Source organism: Leptonychotes weddellii, chromosome 5 (genome assembly GCF_054177405.1).
Source record: "Leptonychotes weddellii isolate Sample4059 chromosome 5, ASM5417740v2, whole genome shotgun sequence".
Lineage (NCBI taxonomy): Eukaryota > Metazoa > Chordata > Mammalia > Carnivora > Phocidae > Leptonychotes > Leptonychotes weddellii.
This window is the reverse complement of record NC_138373.1, coordinates 88,288,018-88,307,157: the sequence shown is the minus strand read 5'-3', so window position 1 is coordinate 88,307,157 and position 19,140 is coordinate 88,288,018. Positions and strand designations below refer to the sequence as shown.

General features: G+C 42.3%; 1 protein-coding gene across 9 annotated transcripts in view; it reads right to left on the bottom strand.

The window, feature by feature from the left end:
• Positions 1-17,809, bottom strand: part of PPFIBP1 (PPFIB scaffold protein 1) — a 171,235-nt gene extending 153,426 nt beyond the window's left edge. For 5 of the 9 annotated variants that reach the window (XM_081821370.1, XM_081821368.1, XM_081821374.1 and 2 more), the window contains exons 1-2: positions 17,573-17,808; positions 2,090-2,166 (exon numbers count right to left, since the gene is read on the bottom strand). The gene's annotated coding sequence lies outside the window, so the exon portion shown is untranslated. Of the gene's footprint in view, positions 1-2,089; positions 2,167-17,572 lie in introns of all 9 variants that reach the window. The other 4 variants (XM_081821372.1, XM_081821376.1, XM_081821371.1 and 1 more) reach the window with 2 other exon arrangements.
• Positions 17,810-19,140: the final 1,331 nt, after the last annotated feature.

The following is a 19,140-nucleotide window of genomic DNA, read 5'->3' as shown; positions in this document are numbered from 1 at the left end:
TACCAGGAACACCCTAAAAATTAACAATTGTTTTTACAGCTCCGATAAATCCAGCCAGCTCATGTGAGTACACAATGTAACACAAACAATCTCCCCAGTGAGTCCTCTAAACAGGAGAGCTCAAAATCCTTATCACAAAGGGTTTTCCTTGGCAAGAATCACAGATGCCACGGAAATTGAGCCTTTTGGGGGTCACCCCCCTAAAAGCTGATTTTATAATCTTTGAGATGACATCCATTACCTGGCTTCATCTTTACAAACCAATGAGGCAGGGTTTCTCAACTTCAGCACTCCTGTCAGTGTAGTTCTTTGTAATTCCTTGTTCTGTCCCCTGCACCGTAGGGTGTTCAGCAGCATCCCTGGACTCTACTCACTAAATGTCGGTCCTCCCTCCATCCCCAGTTGTAACATGAAGAAGGTTTCCTGACATCGCCAAATGACTCCCACAGGGCAAAAATCACCCCAGCTGAAAACCACTGGTACAAATTACATGCTCTCGTTGCCTGCATTTTACAAAGGAGGAGACAGACACAGCGAGGCCCATCTAACTTCAAAGCTCGGGATCCAGAACTCGGTACTGTATTTGTGCACAGGTAGGAGGCCTATCTTCTAGTATAACTTACGAGACACACCCATCTTTTCTACTTGAGTCTCCTCTGCACCCACCCCCATGGAGCCTTGTCAAGTCGGCCTTGGTGCACACTGGTCGAGTAAACCATTTCTCTCATCACGTAAACATTTATGGATGATGACAGATAACAGAGTCTGGCAAAAGCACAGTCGTGGCCTTCGACAAGTATATAACCTATTTGAAGAAATAAGACATAGATGTGGATACATGTCCTTCTCTGATTGACTTATTTCGCTCAGCATAACACTCTCCAGAGGAATTCTTAATCTCAGGAAACAAACTGAGGGTTGCTGGAGCGGTGGGGGGTGGGAGGGATGGGGCGGCTGGGTGATGGACATTGGGGAGGGTATGTGCTATGGTGAGCGCTGTGAATTGTGCAAGACTGATGAATCACAGATCTGTACCTCCGAAACAAATAATACATTATATGTTTAAAAAAAAAAAGAAAGAAAAAGAAGAAGACGCTAGCAGGAGGGGAAGAATGAAGGGAAGGAAATCGGAGGGGGAGATGAACCATGAGAGATGATGGACTCTGAGAAACAAACTGAGGGTTCTAGAGGGGAGGGTGGTGGGAGGATGGGTTAGCCTGGTGATGGGTATTAAGGAGGGCATGTATTGAATGGAGCACTGGGTATTATACACAAACAATGAATCATGGAACACTACATCAAAAACTAATGATGTAATGTACGGTGCTAACATAATAAAAAAAAAATCTAACAGATTAAAAAAAAAAGGATGAATACCCAACTTTTACATCAACATGGATGGGACTGGAGGAGATCATGCTAAGTGAAATAAGTCAAGCAGAGAAAGTCAATTATCATATGGTTTCACTTATTTGTGGAACATAAGGAATAGCATGGAGGACATTACGAGAAGGAAGGGAAAAATGAAGGGGGGGAAATCGGAGGGGGAGACGAACCATGAGAGACTATGGACTCTGAGAAACAAACTGAGGGTTCTAGAGGGGAAGGGGGGTGGGGGGATGAGTTAGCCTGGTGATGGGTATTAAAGAGGGCACATGCTGCATGGAGCACTGGGTATTATATGAAAACAATGAATCAAAAACTAATGATGAATTGTTTGGTGACTAACATAATAAAATTTTAAAATTTTTAAAAAAATTATCAACTGTTAATTGGAAAAAAAAAAAGACATAGGTGTGGAAAGCTATTTGGAGTGCCAGTTTTGAAGAAAACGGTTTCCTCATCTGTAAAATGGAGACTGATGCTAGTGTTGCCCTTATGATGCCCTGAGAGGGTGCGAATCAAGCTCCTCTCACGAAATACGATTTCAAAAAACAGCTAGATGCCAAATGCCTGGCCATATATAGGCACCAGCACTGCACAGATCAGAACATCTCAAAATCATCAGGCTGGAATGAATCCTCAGAAACACCCTGAACTCACCACCCACTTGGTACTTGAGCATCTCAAAATCCCAAAATTTCGTTACCTGCCTCCAGCACAGTTTGCGCGCTGAGCTCTGACAGAGGCTCTCAGCAAAGGTTTCCTGAACTGCTTCAAGTGGGCCTGGAGGAAAGAGAAGGAATGGTTCAAACAAAGAGAAGAGCCAGTAGGAGTAGGAGAAAAGGTGGGGTGGACTTAAAGCACTCCAGAGGGGCAGAGCCTGGGTCTCAGCCCAGCAGGACAGGGGAAGACAAGCGTGGAAAAAAAGGCCAAGACCAGTTGAGGTCACAAGGTGACCTCCAGGTGACCTGTGCTGACGCTGACCAGGTGAGACCTAAGAAATATTTCTCCGAAAAAAAAGTAAGCAAGGGCTGCTACAAAGCATACATTCCATTATGAAGGTGGAGAACTTAATTTCTCAGACTAAAAGATCAGCATTCCCTGAGGACAATAGGCAGATGTTTGCTTTAAATTTACATAAGTGAAAGTGATGATTGTGCCAGAACAATGAGTCAATCTGCCCTAAAAGTAAATCCAAATGTCTTCTTTCCCAAGTCCACAGGTCCTCCTGTTCTCTAGGGGCATCAGCCCAACACAAGGAAACACGAGCCCAGAGTAGCCAGATTTCATGTTTTTAAAATCTGGATTTCAATTAGGTGAAATCTCCCAAACTTTAAGTATTGGCTTAAATTTCTTTAAATACTGTGTAGGTCAAACCAAACCTATCTCCCTGCAGTCTCCACCCCAGGACCACCAGTATAAAAACCCCGCCATTAGCCACAGCCCACAGGAGGTCAAATAAAGCTTTCTGGGGCAGGCAGGGTAGCCTCACACCCAATATTATTTGGAAGATTTGTCTGGCAATGTGTCGTAGAATACAGGGAAGAAACTAACTGCAGGGTGTGTAGGGACTGCTTTTAGGCAGGAGGCTTGAGCAATGGAATGTAGAAAGGGCCCGCAGCGACCCCCTGGTTGAATACAAACAGGCCCTCAGGTGACCCACCTCAAAATATCCATTGGCCTGGGGCACCTGGATGACTCAGTCGGTTAAGCGTCTGACTCGTGGGTCATGAGATGCGGCCCCACGTCGGGCTCTGCACTCAGTGAGAAGTCTGCTTGGGGATTCTCTCCCTCTGCTCCCACCCCCACTATCCCCCCCCCACCCTGCCCCACTCACTCTTTCAATCTCTCTAATAAATAAATAAATCTTTAAAAATATATATATCCATCAGCCCTAACCAACCAATGGGCTATTTACAATTAGGCAGAGTTACCAAAAATGGGAGAATTCCATACAGCACCATACCTCCTCATCTCCCCACTTTAAAAACAGCCTCCACCCACTGCCTCATTGCTGACAGTCTCTCTCCTCTGCTCTCCTGGCTGCCCCAACCCCCCGTGGTGTATGCAATAAACTTCTATCTCCTTTGTTCTGCCTCAGGTGAATTCTTGCACCACTGGCTTTGACCCAATCATCACCCCACATTTGGGGGCCCTCATTTGTTGGGGAGGGACACCCCACGTAGACACCACAGGACCTACATAAGAGCTGACAGGGATGTGAACCAAGGCAATGGCAGAGGTAATTGAGAGTGATTCAAAAAATGTATGAAAGGCAAAAATAACAGTGCTGATGGCCAGGAGAGGGTCCCTGGGATACCAGACACAAACCTGACCCATTGCAAACTTTGATAAGGAAGGGGAGTCTTTAGGACCAGAGGGAAACAGGCTTAAAAGTGTGCTCTTTGACCTCTGAGAACAGGGAAATCTTCATGGACTTGTGACCTATGTTGTCACACAGGACCCCATGCTCAGAAATGCTCCATGCTTGGTTTAATGCTCTGCTGTCATCATTCTGAGATTCTTAATTTAACTTTGAACTTGTGGTTTGTTAAGTGAGGTCTAATGGGGAAACGGAGCATGCGTGTGAGCAGAGGAGATCCTGTTTAGTATGTGTGGCCACCATTCTTACAGTGTTTGCCATGACCCAAGAGCACAGAATTTCTGTGGATTCATGATGCATGGGAGTCCAGCAAGATTAGTTCAAGGTAAGTGTGTTACAAAGACAACTAAGTGAGTAGGTGGGTGGGTGCTGACAGCTCCCAGAAGCCATGCTTTCCATTCAAAGAAACCACAACTCACTTTGCATATGTAGAAACAAAGCAATGTCTTTCTAAGAAACACAAACAACCAAGGAACCCTATCATATCCTCTTACTCCTATTACTTCCCTGTATTAGCTGACCATGTACAGTGAAAATAATGGCACAGAAAGAAAAGGAAAGATAGGGCAACCCATGGTTCTTTTTCTTTTCAGTCCTTCCTTAAAGCCAGCCCTTCCTTCTGTAAGACAAAGATTAATAGAATGCAGGTATCAAGAAGTGAATAAAAGTAGTTAGTTTTGGGCAGTGTTTTCACGTTCTGGTAAGAACAATACACATATGCACATACAAATTACAAAATACGAAGTGTGTGATTTCAGTAATTCTGCAGATGTGTCAAATGCTCTTATGTTCGCATTTAACACTGGCCTTGCACAGCATATAAACAGTACAAATCATGCTAATTACTTAAATTTTTAATTTCTCTTCACTGAGAACGATATTAAAGAGCAAACATGAGGACAAGTCAAGGGAGAGAGTGTAGAAGGAAAAACTTTTTATGTTAGTACCTTTAACATTGCTTTTTTCCTGCTTTTTGAACAAGGGGCCACACATTTTCATTTTACACAGGGCTCTACAAATTATGTGGCCAGCCCACTGAGAACCACTGAAGTCAAGAATATCATGACTATCTAAAATGCTACACATGGGGCAGCTGGGTGGCACAGTCGGTTGAGCGTCCAATTCTTGGTTTCAGCTCAGGTCATTGGCTCAACGTAGTGAGACCAAGCCCTGTGACAGGCTCCACGCTGGGTGTGGGGCCTGGTTGGGATTCTCTCTTACCTCTCCCTCTGCCCCTCTAGTCCCCCACCCCCGCCCACCATTGCTCATGCACTCTCTCCCTCAAATAAGTAAATAAAATCTTAAAAAAAAATAAAATACTACACACACCTGGATAAGTTCCTCCTGATGTCTTTCAAAGCAACCCCCAAAAGGCCCACTGATGGATTGATGGGGGTGCTTTTTTAGTTCCATGCTCGTAATTACTGAATCACTTTAGTCCTTTTCCCCCAGGCCCCTCAAGTCATTACAACAACACATCTGAAATAGTGCAAGCCGATGTCATTCCAACTAAAGATGGCTCTAGAGACAATCAGTTAAACTGAAGACTGCACAAGACCTTACCCGGAGTAGCATCTAAGGCAGAGACCTCCCTGCTGGACATCTCCCTTTTTTATAGAGTGCTTCTTCCCCCGAGCTTTGGCAGTGCAGTTTTAACCAAACTCAAGCTGTTTCTCACCACTCAGAGTGCTCGGGTTTCCCCTGGGAAGTGGTTCTGTGAACCACTAAGTCTGGCTGTCTAAAAAGGCCTCCATCAAATACAGTCAAGTTTTCCTTTGTCTCAGTTCATTCTCCTCTTCTGTTTTGTACCACTTTCCACTTCGATAAATTAATTTCCTGCCTAGAGACACATCCCGGCAAATGTGTCAGTTTGTATTGTTTAGATGAGAGACTTCTGTCATTCTTTCAAATTTTTCCTCTGCACCAATAATCCTGATAGCCAGCCTCTCAGGAGCCTGAGTGGCTTGTCTATGAATTTCCTTTCACTGCCTCCTATTCGACTGAAAAAATGCAGACTGCCTGCGGTGAACTTACTCACTCTTAACCCTTCCGATCACATCTGTTTCTATTTCCCCATCCTTTCTTCTAGCCCATCTGAAGAAGGGCTCTTACGGAGTTCCGGGCTAATGGGCCACTCTCCACCTGATTGTTCATGCTGCTTTCACATCACCCCCCCCACCTGTGCCTGCTTCACACCTATCTATCGCAGCATGCTTCTCCTGGGTTGAGTCCTTGAAAGGCTGGGCTACAGGGCCACCTGTAGTGCATCCCCTCCCTTGCAATCCTCAGTTTTTTGCACTCTGAATTGCATAAACTGTGCTCTCCAAGGTCATGAATGACCTGGCGGCTGGACCAGGGGCAGTTTCTCAGACCCATCCTTCTAACGGGTCTGTTGCGCTGGTTGGCAAGCACAGTCCACGTGTGTTGGTCTGCCTCTTCCCTTTGCTACCACCATCTTCCCCTTCTCGGGTCGCTCCTGCTCTTCCTCCTCTAATAAATTTCTTTAGCCTCATCATGTCTAAATATCAAGAGTTCCCTGAAGGTTGTATATTTGTTTCTCTTTTTATTCTGCATCTTCTTCAAAAGAGGTGGAGGGGATTAAGAGATACAAACCTCCAGGGGTAAAATAAGTCACAGAGATTAGAATCACAGCAAAGGGAATGTGGTCAACAATATTGTAATAACACTGTTTGGTGACAGATGGTAACTACACCTATTGTGTTGAGCACTGCAGAATGGACAGAATTGCTACAGCGTGCCCCTGAAAATAATATAATGTTGTATGTCAACTATCTTTCAATAAAAAATTGAATAAAACTAATAAAATTGGGAATATTTGATATATTGTACACAGCATAACAAACAGCAAATAACTAAATTTTCAATTTTGCTTTTTTAGTTTCTAAAGTATCTTATGGTTTGCTGTGTTTCTGCAGATTATGGGCATTTCTCTAAGATTTCCAAAAGTAAATCAAATGAAAGATTAAGCTGTACTCATTACTTATCCATAACAGAGGACATCTTTTCTTGATATTAAAAACTTTCATGGCCTACAAATAACTGATCAACATTAGATTCAAATCAACTTCAGCATGCCATGTTCTGTCATGTTTCCTTGCCCCATATTTTCTAGTCTTTTAAAAATATTTGATTGTAAATATGTTAATATACATAATGTGTAAAAAAAAAAAAAAAAAAAAAAGAGTTCCCTGAAGGCTCTATACTTGCTTCTCTTTTTATTCGACATCTTCTTTACTGAGTTCATCTATCTTACTCGTTATATAAAAGCTCCATGGAAATCATCCATCAATCTAGGATTTTGCCTAAACTCTAAACATAAATTTCAAATGTTTTTTTAAAGATTTTATTTATTTATTTGACAGAGAGTGGGAGAGGGAATGAGAGAAAGCACAAGCAAAGGGAGCAGCAAAAGGAGAGGGAGTAGACTCCCCGGCTGAGCAGGGAGCCCAATGTGGGACTTGATCCCAAGACCCCGGGATCACTACCCGAGCCACCCATGTGCCCCTAAATTTCAAATTCTTAACATCTTCATGTGGATAAAATCAACTAACAGATAGATCTTAATAGCTTTTAACATGCTAAATACATAAGTAAGCCAGAGGCAGTATTAGGAAGTGGTTGAAGATACTGACCCTAGAGACTGTACCTACCTGCATTTAAATACTGACTCCGACAGAGGACAGTCCAAGATGGCAGAGGAATAGGAGACCTTAGTTTCATCTGGTCCCAGAAATTCAGCTAGATAGCTATCAAATTATTCTGAACACCTGTGAACTCAACAGGAGAGCTAAAAAAAGTTGCAACTCTACAAATAGAAAAGCGACCACTTTCTACAAGAATGACAAGACAGAAAAACATCCAAAAAAAAAAAAAAGAGAGAGAACAAGAGGCAGTATGGACTGGGACGCCTGGGTGGCTCAGTCATTAAGCGTCTGCCTTCGGCTCAGGTCATGATCCCAGGGTCCTGGGATCGAGTCCCGCATCCGGCTCCCTGCTCAGCGGGAAGCCTGCTTCTCCCTCTCCCTGCCACTCCCCCTACTTGTGCTTGCTCTCTCTCTGACAAATAAATAAAATCTTTAAAAAAAAAAAAAAAAAAAGAGGCAGTACAGACTGCCAGGGACCTAATCTGTATGGATATAAGTAAGATGTTGGAACTACAGTTCAGAGTAAGGATCATAAACATACTAGCTGGGATTGAAACAAGCATAGAAGACACTAAAGAATCCCTTTATAGAGAAATAAAAGAACTAAAATCTAATCAAGTCAAAATTTAAAAGGCTATTAATGAGATGCAATAAAAAATGGAGGCTCTAACTGCTAGAATAAATGAGGCAGAAGAGAGAATTAGATATAGAAGACAAAATGATGGAGAATAAAGAACCTGAGAAAAAGAGAGATAAACAACTACTGGATCATGAAGGGAGCATTCAAGAGATAACTGATACCATAAAGTGAAACAATATTAGAATAATTGGGATCCCAGAAGAAGAGGAAAGTGGGGGCAGAAGGTATACCGGAGCAAATTATAGCTGAGAACTTCCCTAATCTGGGGAAGGAAACAGGCACTGAAGTCCAGGAGGCACACAGAAACCCCCTCAAAAATCAATAAAAATAGGTCAACACCCTGACATATAATAGTGAAACTTGCAAATCTCAGAGACAAAGAGAAAATCTTGAAAGCAGCTCAGGACAAGAGGTCTATAACCTACAAGGGTAGAAACATTAGACTGGCAGCAGACCTATCCACAGAGACCTGGCAGGCCAGAAAGGACTTGGCATGATATATTCAGGGTGCTAAATGAGAAAAATATGCAGCCAAGAACACTTTATCCAGCTAGGATATCATTCAAAATAGAAGGAGTGATAAAAAGCTTCCAGGACAAACAAAAACTGAAAGAATTTGTGATCACCAAACCAGCCCTGCAAGAAATAATAAAAGGGATCCTTTAATCGAAGAGAGAGCCCAAAAGTAACATAGACCAGAAAGGAACAGAGACATTATACAGAAACAGTGACTTTACACGTAATACAATGGCACTAAATTCATATCTTTCAATAGTTACTCTGAATGTAAATGCACTAAATGCTCCAATCAAAACACACAGGGAATCAGACTGGATAAAAAAGAAAGACCCACTGACATGCTGTCTGCTACAGACTCATTTTAGACCCAAAGTCACCTCCAGATTGAAAGTGAGGGGGTGGAAAACAATTTATCATGCTAATGGACATCAAAAGAAAGCTGGGGTAGCAATCCTTATATCAGAGAAATTAGATCTTATATCAAAGACTGTAATAAGAGATGAGGAAGGGATAATACAATAATAGTGGGGGACTTTAACACCCCACTCATTGCAATGGACAGATCACCTAAGCAGAAGATCAACAAGGAAACAAGGGCTATGAATGACACACTGAACTAGACGGACTTCACAGATATATTCAGAGCATTCCATCCTAAAGCAACAGAATGCACATTCTTCTTCAGTGCACATGGAACGTTCTCCAGAATAGATCACAAACTGGATCACAAATCAGGTTTCAACCAGTACCAAAAGATTGGGATCATTCCCTGCATATTTTTGGATCAAAATGCTTTGAAACTGGAACTCAATCACAAGAGGAAATTTGGAAAGAACTTAAATACTTGGAGGCTAAAGAGCATCCTACTAAAGAATGAATGGGTCAACCAGGAAATTAAAGAAGAATTTTTAAAATTCATGGAAATAAATGAAAACACAACTGTTCAAAACCTTTGGGATGCAGCAAAGGCAGTCCTAAGAGAGAAGTATATAGCAATACAAGTCTTTCTCAAGAAACAAGAAAGGTCTCAAATATACAACCTAACCTTACACCTAAAGGAGCTGGAGAAAGAACAGTAAATAAACCCTAAATCCAGCAGGAGAAGAGAAATAATAAAGATTAGAGCAGAAATAAATGAAATAGAAACCAAAAGAGCAGTAGAACAAGTCAACGAAACTAGGAGCCGGTTCTTTGAAAGAATAAGATCGATAACCCCCTGGCCAGACTTACCAAAAAGAAAAGAGTAAGGACCAGAATAAAATCATGAATGAAAAAAGAGAGATCACAACCAACACCAAAGAAATACAAGTACATATTATGAGCAACTATATGCCAACAAATCAGGAAATCTGGAAGAAATGGATGCATTCCTAGAGACGTATAAACTATCAAAACTGAAATAGGAAGAAATAGAAAACCTGAACAGACCCATAACCAGCAAGGAAACTGAAGCAGTAAGCAAAAATCTCACAACAAACAAGAGTTCAGGCCTTGATGGCTTCCCAGCAGAATTCTACCAGACGTTTTAAGAAGAATTAATACCTATTCTTCTGAAACTGTTTCAAAAAATAGAAATGGAAGGAAAACTTCCAAACTGTTTTTATGAGGCTAGCATTACTTTGATCCCAAAACCAGACAAAGACCCCCACCAAAAAGGACAATTACAGACCAATATCCCTGATGAACATGGATGCAAAAATTCTCACCAAGATACTAGGTAATAGGATCCAACAGTACATTAAAGGGATTATTCACCACGACCAAGTGGGATTTACTCCTGGGCTGCAAGGGTGGTTCAACATCCACAAATCAATTAGTGTGATACATCACATTAATAAAAGGAAGGACAAGAACCATATGATCCTCTCCATAGATGCAGAAAGAGCATTTGACAAAATACAACATCCTTTCTGGATAAAAACTCTGCAGTGTAGGGATAGAGGGTACATACCTCAATATCATAAAAGCCATATACAAAAAACCCACAGTGAATATCATCCTCAATGAGAAAAAAACTGAGAGCTTTTCTCCTAAGGTCAGGAACACGGCAGGGATGTCCACTATCACCACTGCTATTCAACATAGTACTAGAAGTCCTAGCCTCAGCAATCAAACAAAAAGAAATAAAAGGCATCCAAATTGGCAAGGAAGAAGTCAAACTCTCACTCTTTGCAGATGACATGATACCCTATGTAGAAAACCTAAAAGACTCCACCCCAAAATTGCTAGAACTGATATAGGAATTCAGCAAAGTCACAGGATATAAAAAAAAAATCAATGCACAGAAGTCAGTTGCATTTCTATACAGCAACGAAACAAAAGAAAGAGAAATTAAGGAGTCAATCCCATTTACAATTGCACCCAAAACCATAAGATACCTAGAAATAAACCTAACCAAAGAGGTAAAAGGGTCTGTCCTCTGAAAACTATAGAACATTTATGAAAGAAATTGAGGAAGACACAAAGAAATGGAAAAACATTCCATGCTCATGGACTGGAAGAACAAATATTGCTAAAATGTCTACGCTACCTAGAGCAATCTATACATTCAATGCAATCCCTATCAAAATACCATCAACTTTTTTCACAGAGCTGGAACAAATAATCCTAAAATTTGTATGGAACCAGAAAAGACCCCGAATACCCAGAGGAATGTTGAAAAAGAAAAGCAAAGCTGGCGGCATCACAATTCCGGACTTCAAGCTCTATTACAAAGCTGTCATCATCAAGACAGTATGGTACTGGCACAAAAACAGACACATAGATCAATGGAACAGAACAGAGAGCCCAAACATGGACCCTCAACTCTATGGTCAACTAATCTCTGACAAAACAGGAAATATCCAATGGAAAAAAGACAGTCTCTTCAATAAATGGTACTAGGAAAATTGGTCAGCCACATGCAGAAGAATGAAACTGGACCATTTCCTTACACCACACACAAAAATAGACTCAAAATGGACGAAAGACCTAAATGTGAGACAGGAGTCCATCAAAATCCGAGAGGAGAACACAGGCAGCAACCTCTGTGACCTCGGCCACAGCTACTTCTTGCTAGACATGTCTCCAAAGGCAAAAACGAACTACTGGGACTTCATCAAGATAAAAAATGTTTGCATAGCAAAGGAACAGTAGACAAAGCCAAGACAACTGACAGAATGGGAGAAGATATTTGCATCTGCCTTCGGCTCAGGTCATGATCCTAGTGTCCTGGGATCGAGCCCCGCATCGGGCTCCCTGCTCCACGGGAAGCCTGCTTCTCCCTCTCCCACTCCCCCTGCTTGTGTTCCCTCTCTCGCTGTCTCTCTCTGACAAATAAATAAATAAAATCTTTAAAAAAAACCCAAAAACCTTAAGCTTCTTGTCTTTGGTCACAAGATGGCTTCTCCAGTTAGAAAACAGCTTTCAGGGGCGCCTGGGTGGCTCAGTCGGTTAAGCGTCTGCCTTCGGCTCAGGTCATGATCCCAGGGTCCTGGGATAGAGCCCCATGTGGGGCTCCCTGCTCAGTGGGCAGTCTGCTTCTCCCTCTCCCTCCTCCTCTTCCCCGCTGCTCATGCTCTTTCTCTCTCTCTCAAATAACGGAATAAAATCTTAAAAAAAAAAAGAAAGGAAACAGCCTTCCTGTTCCAAGGAGAAAAAAGTACAAAGGGCAAAAGGTGAGCTCAGAGAGGCCATCCCCTTATAAGAGCTTTTGAAAGTGGGGAGGGAGCCCAATCCACCTACTTCCATCTCACTGGCCAAGACTACAGCACTTAGACACCCTGCAAGGAATTCTGGAAAAATTAAGTTTTTTGTTTTTGTTTTAAACTGGCCATGGTGTAAATGAAACAAAATGGGGTTGGCTGTAGGGAAGATGTGGGTGGGATGGATTCTGGTTGGCATCTAGCTGGGTCTGCCCCAGACGGTGATGTAGAGCACAAGTCACCCTAGAGAATCAAGGTACTCTGGGGAGGAAAAAAAAGCAATGAAAGAACCTTAACTCCCTATTTAGAAGCTTTCTGGTTGTGCAAAGTCACAAACTGATGGGGGTGGGGGCTGGAAGAATGTGAACGCATCCATAGCAGCTGATCCAGAGGAAAAACACTGAGAGCCAGGTGACTTCACACAAATTATTCTGGCCAACTCACAGGTTCAACGGGAGTGTTCCCTCGGAGTCCTCCACTGTTTCCCTTCCTCTCATTCACTTCACTTCCCAGTTAATATAGAGGAGACCTTATAGGCTCATTGGACTCTTCTATCATTCATCAGTAGTGGAGAGTGTCCAAATTCTGATTCAAACAAAATAAAACTCTCTACTATGTGCTGTTATAAGCAGCAGCATCTTTAGACACAGATAATGGTCGCAGAAACATGACTTATGCAACCACGGTAGCCACACCAACAAGTTAGAATATTAAGAAAGTAGGCCATCGAGTTCTAGCCTTGTTTTCACTTTCTCCCAAATAAACTCCATAAACTGTCCTCACAAAAACCTCATAAAACTCTGTGGTGGCAAGATGACGACATTTGTGCAAGGACTGTAGAGAGAAAGGTGACAAAGAGCCAGCAAAAAAGGACTAGATCCGGTGAGCTAGATCCTACATACAGAGATACAAGATAACGTAGGCATATTTAGTGATATGGTAGAGTATTACGTGCATAGCATGAAAGAATGAATACACTTCCCAATGGGCCTCGTACTTCTTCCCAAGAACTCCCTTGCTTGCCTAAAGAATTTGGCCACTCATTTATGAATGGGCTTGCCAATGAAAACAGCATCTTTACTCTCTCCTACCAGGTAAAATTAAGTTTGCCCTTGTTAACACACACACACACACACACACACACACACACAAGGAATCAGCCCACCTGCTCTCTTGAACTTGCGTCTGTTTTTATGTCAAATGCTTGATTTCCCTAAATTAAAAGGGATGTGAAAATACCTAGCCTTCCTCTGAAGTTCAGGGGGTGTCCATAAAATCTACAGCTAGCCCCAGGTGTTACAGTACTTGATCTTCTTCCTCCAGGATTCATGGTCAAGCCATGAGCATTTGCCAGAATGACTGATATCGAGTACAATTCAAGTTGGTACAATTCCTTCAGTCATGGATATTGTCAGGTACACCCCTGGACAGAAACCACCAAATGATCTTTCTATTCTGAACTCATTTACACTTGCCAACGAAAACAAGGATTTGCATGGGGGCCAGTCAAAATGTGCGTCACAGCAAGTTCTAGGGAGACACAAAACCCAAGTCCAGTCACAAACTGTGACACCACACCCACCAGGACCACACTCAGGGTCCAAAGCCACATTTCAGAAATAGAAGCTCTTTAACGGGTATCCACCACTACACATTTCACTCAGACCCTCCCCTCCCCCACAAAAGTGCTTAACAAGGGTGCAAACTTGAAACTCCTGGGAGAGCCCATTTTTTAATCTAAAATCCAGTTGTTTGGCATTTTAGACCCTTCAAAATGGAAAAAAATATTGAAGCAAAAGTCACCACTTGGCCTTTTGAAACATTGTCCACTTACGCCAAACTGGGATCAATAATGACTAGATTTAAAATAAACCGCGTAAAAGAAATAGAGGAGTCTTTGTATTTTTTGTAGGGTGGGCTGGTTCAATTTAGTTTTTTTTAAGCCATTACCTCCAATTAATAAAGCATCAGTCTTTGTGGCTGTAATATATATGACAAAAGCTGTCGGCTTTTTGACTCGGAAAAAGGTTCTGACATGCACGGTGAGGAGTTTGAGGAAAAAATGGAATACACCACAGATGAAGCAACTGCACAAGCCCAGAGCAGTTTTTGAACAGTTTGATGACTGATTTAACTGTGAAATTATCAACCTTTAGTTGAAGGGAACAGAAGACAGATACTTTGTTCCATTTATCCCCAAACAACACCCAGTGTCACTGATCTTAACAGCTTTGCATCTCATACTTACACCCATCTGTTCAACCATGGGTAAAAAATAATAATTTTCAGCTCCCTGAAATATTTCACAATTGGCTGCTCAACTGTGACTTTTTCTTTTTCTTAATTTCAGAACTAATATGGCTTTCTAGGGAAATCTCTGGGAATAAAAAGGCCATCATTATGCAATATCTCTTGGCTAGGTCTCCACTTTGAAGCAGTATTTCTTTAATAAAGAATCAAGACACACACCCAAATGTGAATGAATAGTCATTATTTCACTCATTGTTTTGAAAAGATAATTCAAATCAGGTCAAAAACATGTAATAGTATCTTTGAAAAGACAGAATCAGACGAATGAGGTCTTCTTTCAGTTAAGAGTTTGAACAATATGCTATTTGGGATTTGGGAACCTTTTCTGAGAGAGCGAGCACAGGTCGGGGGGAGAGGGAGAGAGAGAATACCAAGCAGATTCCCCACTGAGTGGGCAGCCCAATGCAGGGCTCGATCCCAGGACCCTGAGACTATGATGTAAACCGAAACCAAGAGTCAGACCCTCAACCAACTAAGCCACCCAGGCGCACCTGGGAACCTTTGTAAATGGAAGATGAAAAACTCAAAAAGTTAATTTTAATGTAACAAATTACCAACGTAATTGAAATTAACTATAAAAATACAAATAGTTCCTGAATATGAAAGGCACGTTTTTACAAGGAGTCAGCTAGTCAGTAACAGGGAAAAAGTGACCTTGTTCGGATTTATCTCATGCTGGTACAGTGAGTGACAAAAAGACTACATAAGCAGTTAAGCTCTCCCTCACTGAACTTGTTTCCAAAAAATGTCTATGATGTCCTTGAAATTAGGCACTATTGATCTGGAACTACACTGTGCCCTGCATTTCAAGTCAACATCTATCTGCCCACAAAGGCCAGATTATCCTATTTTTTTAAAGTAGCTATCGGAAGTAGGATAGTTGTTGGTTAAAGAGAATTTAACTAAAACCTGATCCTACACTTCTCAATAACTCAAATATCTTTCAAATTTTGTCCTTTAAAAGTACTTTGTTTTATTATGCCCTATCTGCCTTATAAACACAGAGAAAGGGAAATAAAGGGAAATAAATTGGTTAAAGCTAAGTACATAAAATAAGTGTTATTACTCAAACTGTGAATGAAATTTAAAACACTGGCATATTCAAGTCCCTAAGCCAGGACTAGTTTCCCGGAAAGAAAGCATAAATTGGAATTTGGCACATCAGGACAACATCATAAAAATGCTCTTTACTTAACTGGTTATTACAAACTGCAGTTTGAACACTCTATCAACCAAGGCTCCAGTGAGCTCACTTTAGCCCACAGGAATTTCACATTACCTTCTCTTTCCCACTGAAAACGTACACTGGAAAATACAGTATGTTTTATATACTTCCCACAGAACATAAATAGAAAAGACCCATTCACCACTATTTCAGAGCCAGTAAGCAATTATTTCTTAGCCCTAAAACACAAACCAAAATTAAAATGTTCTGACCTTTTCAGTAAAACACACCTTCCCTTTGCAAAAAGCCTGCTCCTTATCCACTCTACTAATTTTTTCAAGAAGTAAGAATAATACAGACCCAGGTGTTTTATAAACAACAAAACAAAACACTTCTTTCTAGCTCTGAAATCTGATTGTCATCAGCTAGAAAGATGGAGAACCCCGTCTATGAAGTCCTGTGTTCCCTTTTTCCCTCCATGGGTTTATAAGATGTAATGTGGCTTTTCTTTCTTTCCTCACCTCCTGGAGATGCCCTTTCACTCAAGGCACCTGGGATGCAGATTTTGCCTCATGATGAAGTTCACACCTGACCTGGCAACAGAAGGATCTTCACTGCTGAGGAACAGTGGTGAATGAAAAGGGAAACTTGACTCCCAAGTCTCAGCTCATGTGTTTGTTTTGTTTTTTTCCTTCTCCAAAAGAAAGAGCCTCAAACACTGTGAGGGTTCTGAATCAGTTTATAGAGTTAATTCTTTTCCCAAGAAAGTCAATCACCACCAATTAGTGACCTGGGCACACAAGATCTCCAAACAGGAAAAAGGGTTTCAAACAGGAAATAAACAAAAACCAGAATTCTACACCTCCACTTCTCAAAATATCTTTTCCTCCCAACAGCCAGTTGCTTTTCCTAACTTCCGAACTTGGACACTAAATCAAGCTCTTCTTCTATTGCTCTTTGCACTTCTTGTTGAAAGGAAGGATTGTTTTGGTCCCACATGTTGAAAAAGCCATGTTCCTATAATTAAGAGTTCGTATGCCACGCCTTCCACCCCATTTCCCTGTGAAAACTCTCTTCTCCAAAAATAATCCTGGAAAACCCAACTACCAGCCCTCATCCTTTCCTCAAGCAGCCACAGGGAACAGATCTGAGGATTCTCAGCAGCTTTCCTAACCTCTCCAGATCACAAAGTTGGCAATGAAAGGGATTCTGTTAAAATGTCAGAGTGAAAAGGAGATGGAGTTTTAGAAGTGTGCCCCCAAGAGACGCGTTTTCCCACAGCTCATAATTAATATACCCCAACTGAATTTCTCACATCCTGACTGGACCATATAAAAGGACTTTTTTACGTTAATATATAAGAATATTAAGAATAACAATGATATTCTTTCATTTAAATCAACATGTAACAGGCCACAGGGAAACTAAAAATACAAACCTTTCGTTCTCTCTCAAAGGGCATAAATTTTGAGTCGAAACTTGCGACATCTTTAAATACCGCCCCCCAACACACACACACGCACACTCACACACACACACAGTTCTCTAATTGGGGTTCTCAAGTATTACTGGGAGACCAGGGTGTGGGGGGTCTAAGGACACAGACAATACCTTACATGTCCATCCTGGAGGTACTTTTCACATATAAGCTAGTTGGGAGCCCCAGGAGTTAAGCCCTACACCACCCCCAAAAAAAGTTCCCGTTCCCCCTGGGAAACAGGAGTGAGTTGGAAAGGAAATCGAGCCGGGGAAAAGGAGGAGCAGCTGCAACCACACAACGGTGCCACTTCCCTCTAGTCTCTGAGAGCAGCCAAACGCCCTTACCTGGGGGGTGGAGAGCCGCCGGCACTACTTCCAAAAGTTCTGGTTCACCTTCCGTCCGAGTTCAAAGCCCCGACACGGCTGCCCCGCCGCAGGCTCTCAGCCCGAGCCCTTTCCCGTCCGGCTCCCGCCTTCCCCACCCTCTCAGCCCTACACCATGTCAGGAATCCGGGCAGGCACCGAGCTGGGAGCTGACATCATTCCCAGTTCCAGGTACCTCCCCCTCCCACCTCCCACTCGCCTTCTCTCCTCCCTCCCTGCGGGAATTAGCCAAAGAGAGTTCGCAGGGGGGTGGGGTCGGCCGCGCCCGGGCGCCCGCTGATTGGGCCCGGGGGCCGTCACTCAGAGGAGTCAACTAATTCTATACATTCCTCGCCGAGCGAGACCAGGGCTGGGAGTGGGTGGTGGTGGCGGTGGAAAAAGAAAAAAATGCTGCCTTTCCTGTTATCTCTAAGAAAAGGAGGTGATGGTATGGGGAAGAACCTTGCGGGTCGTGTTTTGAACTTCTCTTGGTGCATTTACTACATCCCAGATCGGAAACGAAACTAACCCACCCCGGCCGCCTTTTTAAGGAGAAACAATTGCCTCTGTGTCACGGGCAAGTACGAGTCCGGCGGCGCGTGGAGCAGAAAGTGGCTAGCTTTAAGTCATGCAAATAAAGGAAACCGCCAGCTCGCTCTTCTACCCTTTTATCTTGGGGCTGCTGGGTGTTCCTTTAGATGGGGAATTTAGAACTTCAAAAGCTCCGGAAAGGTTGGGAAGAGAATCCTAGAAACCGCGACCCAGCTCTGAATTGTTAACTGGTGGCGTTATCAGCCATGTGCTGTTTTTGCTTTGAGCGGTGAAAATCACACCCCACGAGCTTCCGGGCAAATAAAATTGAATCTCCGAAGTAAGAAAAATTACTATTTACCTTTTTAAGTACCTTAAAGCTGTTGCTTTCCTTGCACTCCTGAAAGCGGGGGGCAGGGGGAGAATCTCACAATTGAGTTCAACAAGCCACATGAGAATAATTACTGTTGAATGGAGCCAATTGCAGTGGCTGAGCTATCAATTAAGAATTAACTAACATTTACCCCTGACGGATATCATGCTGTATAATCCCCTTGGCTAACAACAGAATGATTCTCAGGAGACGGTTCTTTCCGTTTGCCTAATACCTGATATAAGACAGAACTGAATGGTGAACCGTGACTCTATTTATGTGAGCTATAGATAGCATATTATCCATTATCTTCTGGAAGTACAATAAATTAAGTATTGGTCTTCTGTTGGTTTGTATTGTTTGTTTTTTGATTGATGACAACATCTCCTACATTTCACCAGTCTGCCAAAAATTATAGACAGATGCACAGAGTCAAACACCGTGTCTCACTTGATCCTCACAACCATCCCGTAAAGTGTTATTAGCCCCACTTTAACATAAGGAATCAAAGGCTCAGCCAGATAATGTAAGTAAATTACTCCAGAACATCCAGAACTGGGGTTGAAACCAAGATCCATTTGACCCCCGCCCCCCCCAACCATTTTTTCTCTTTACAGTGGCGATTGCTCACAATGGACACTCATTC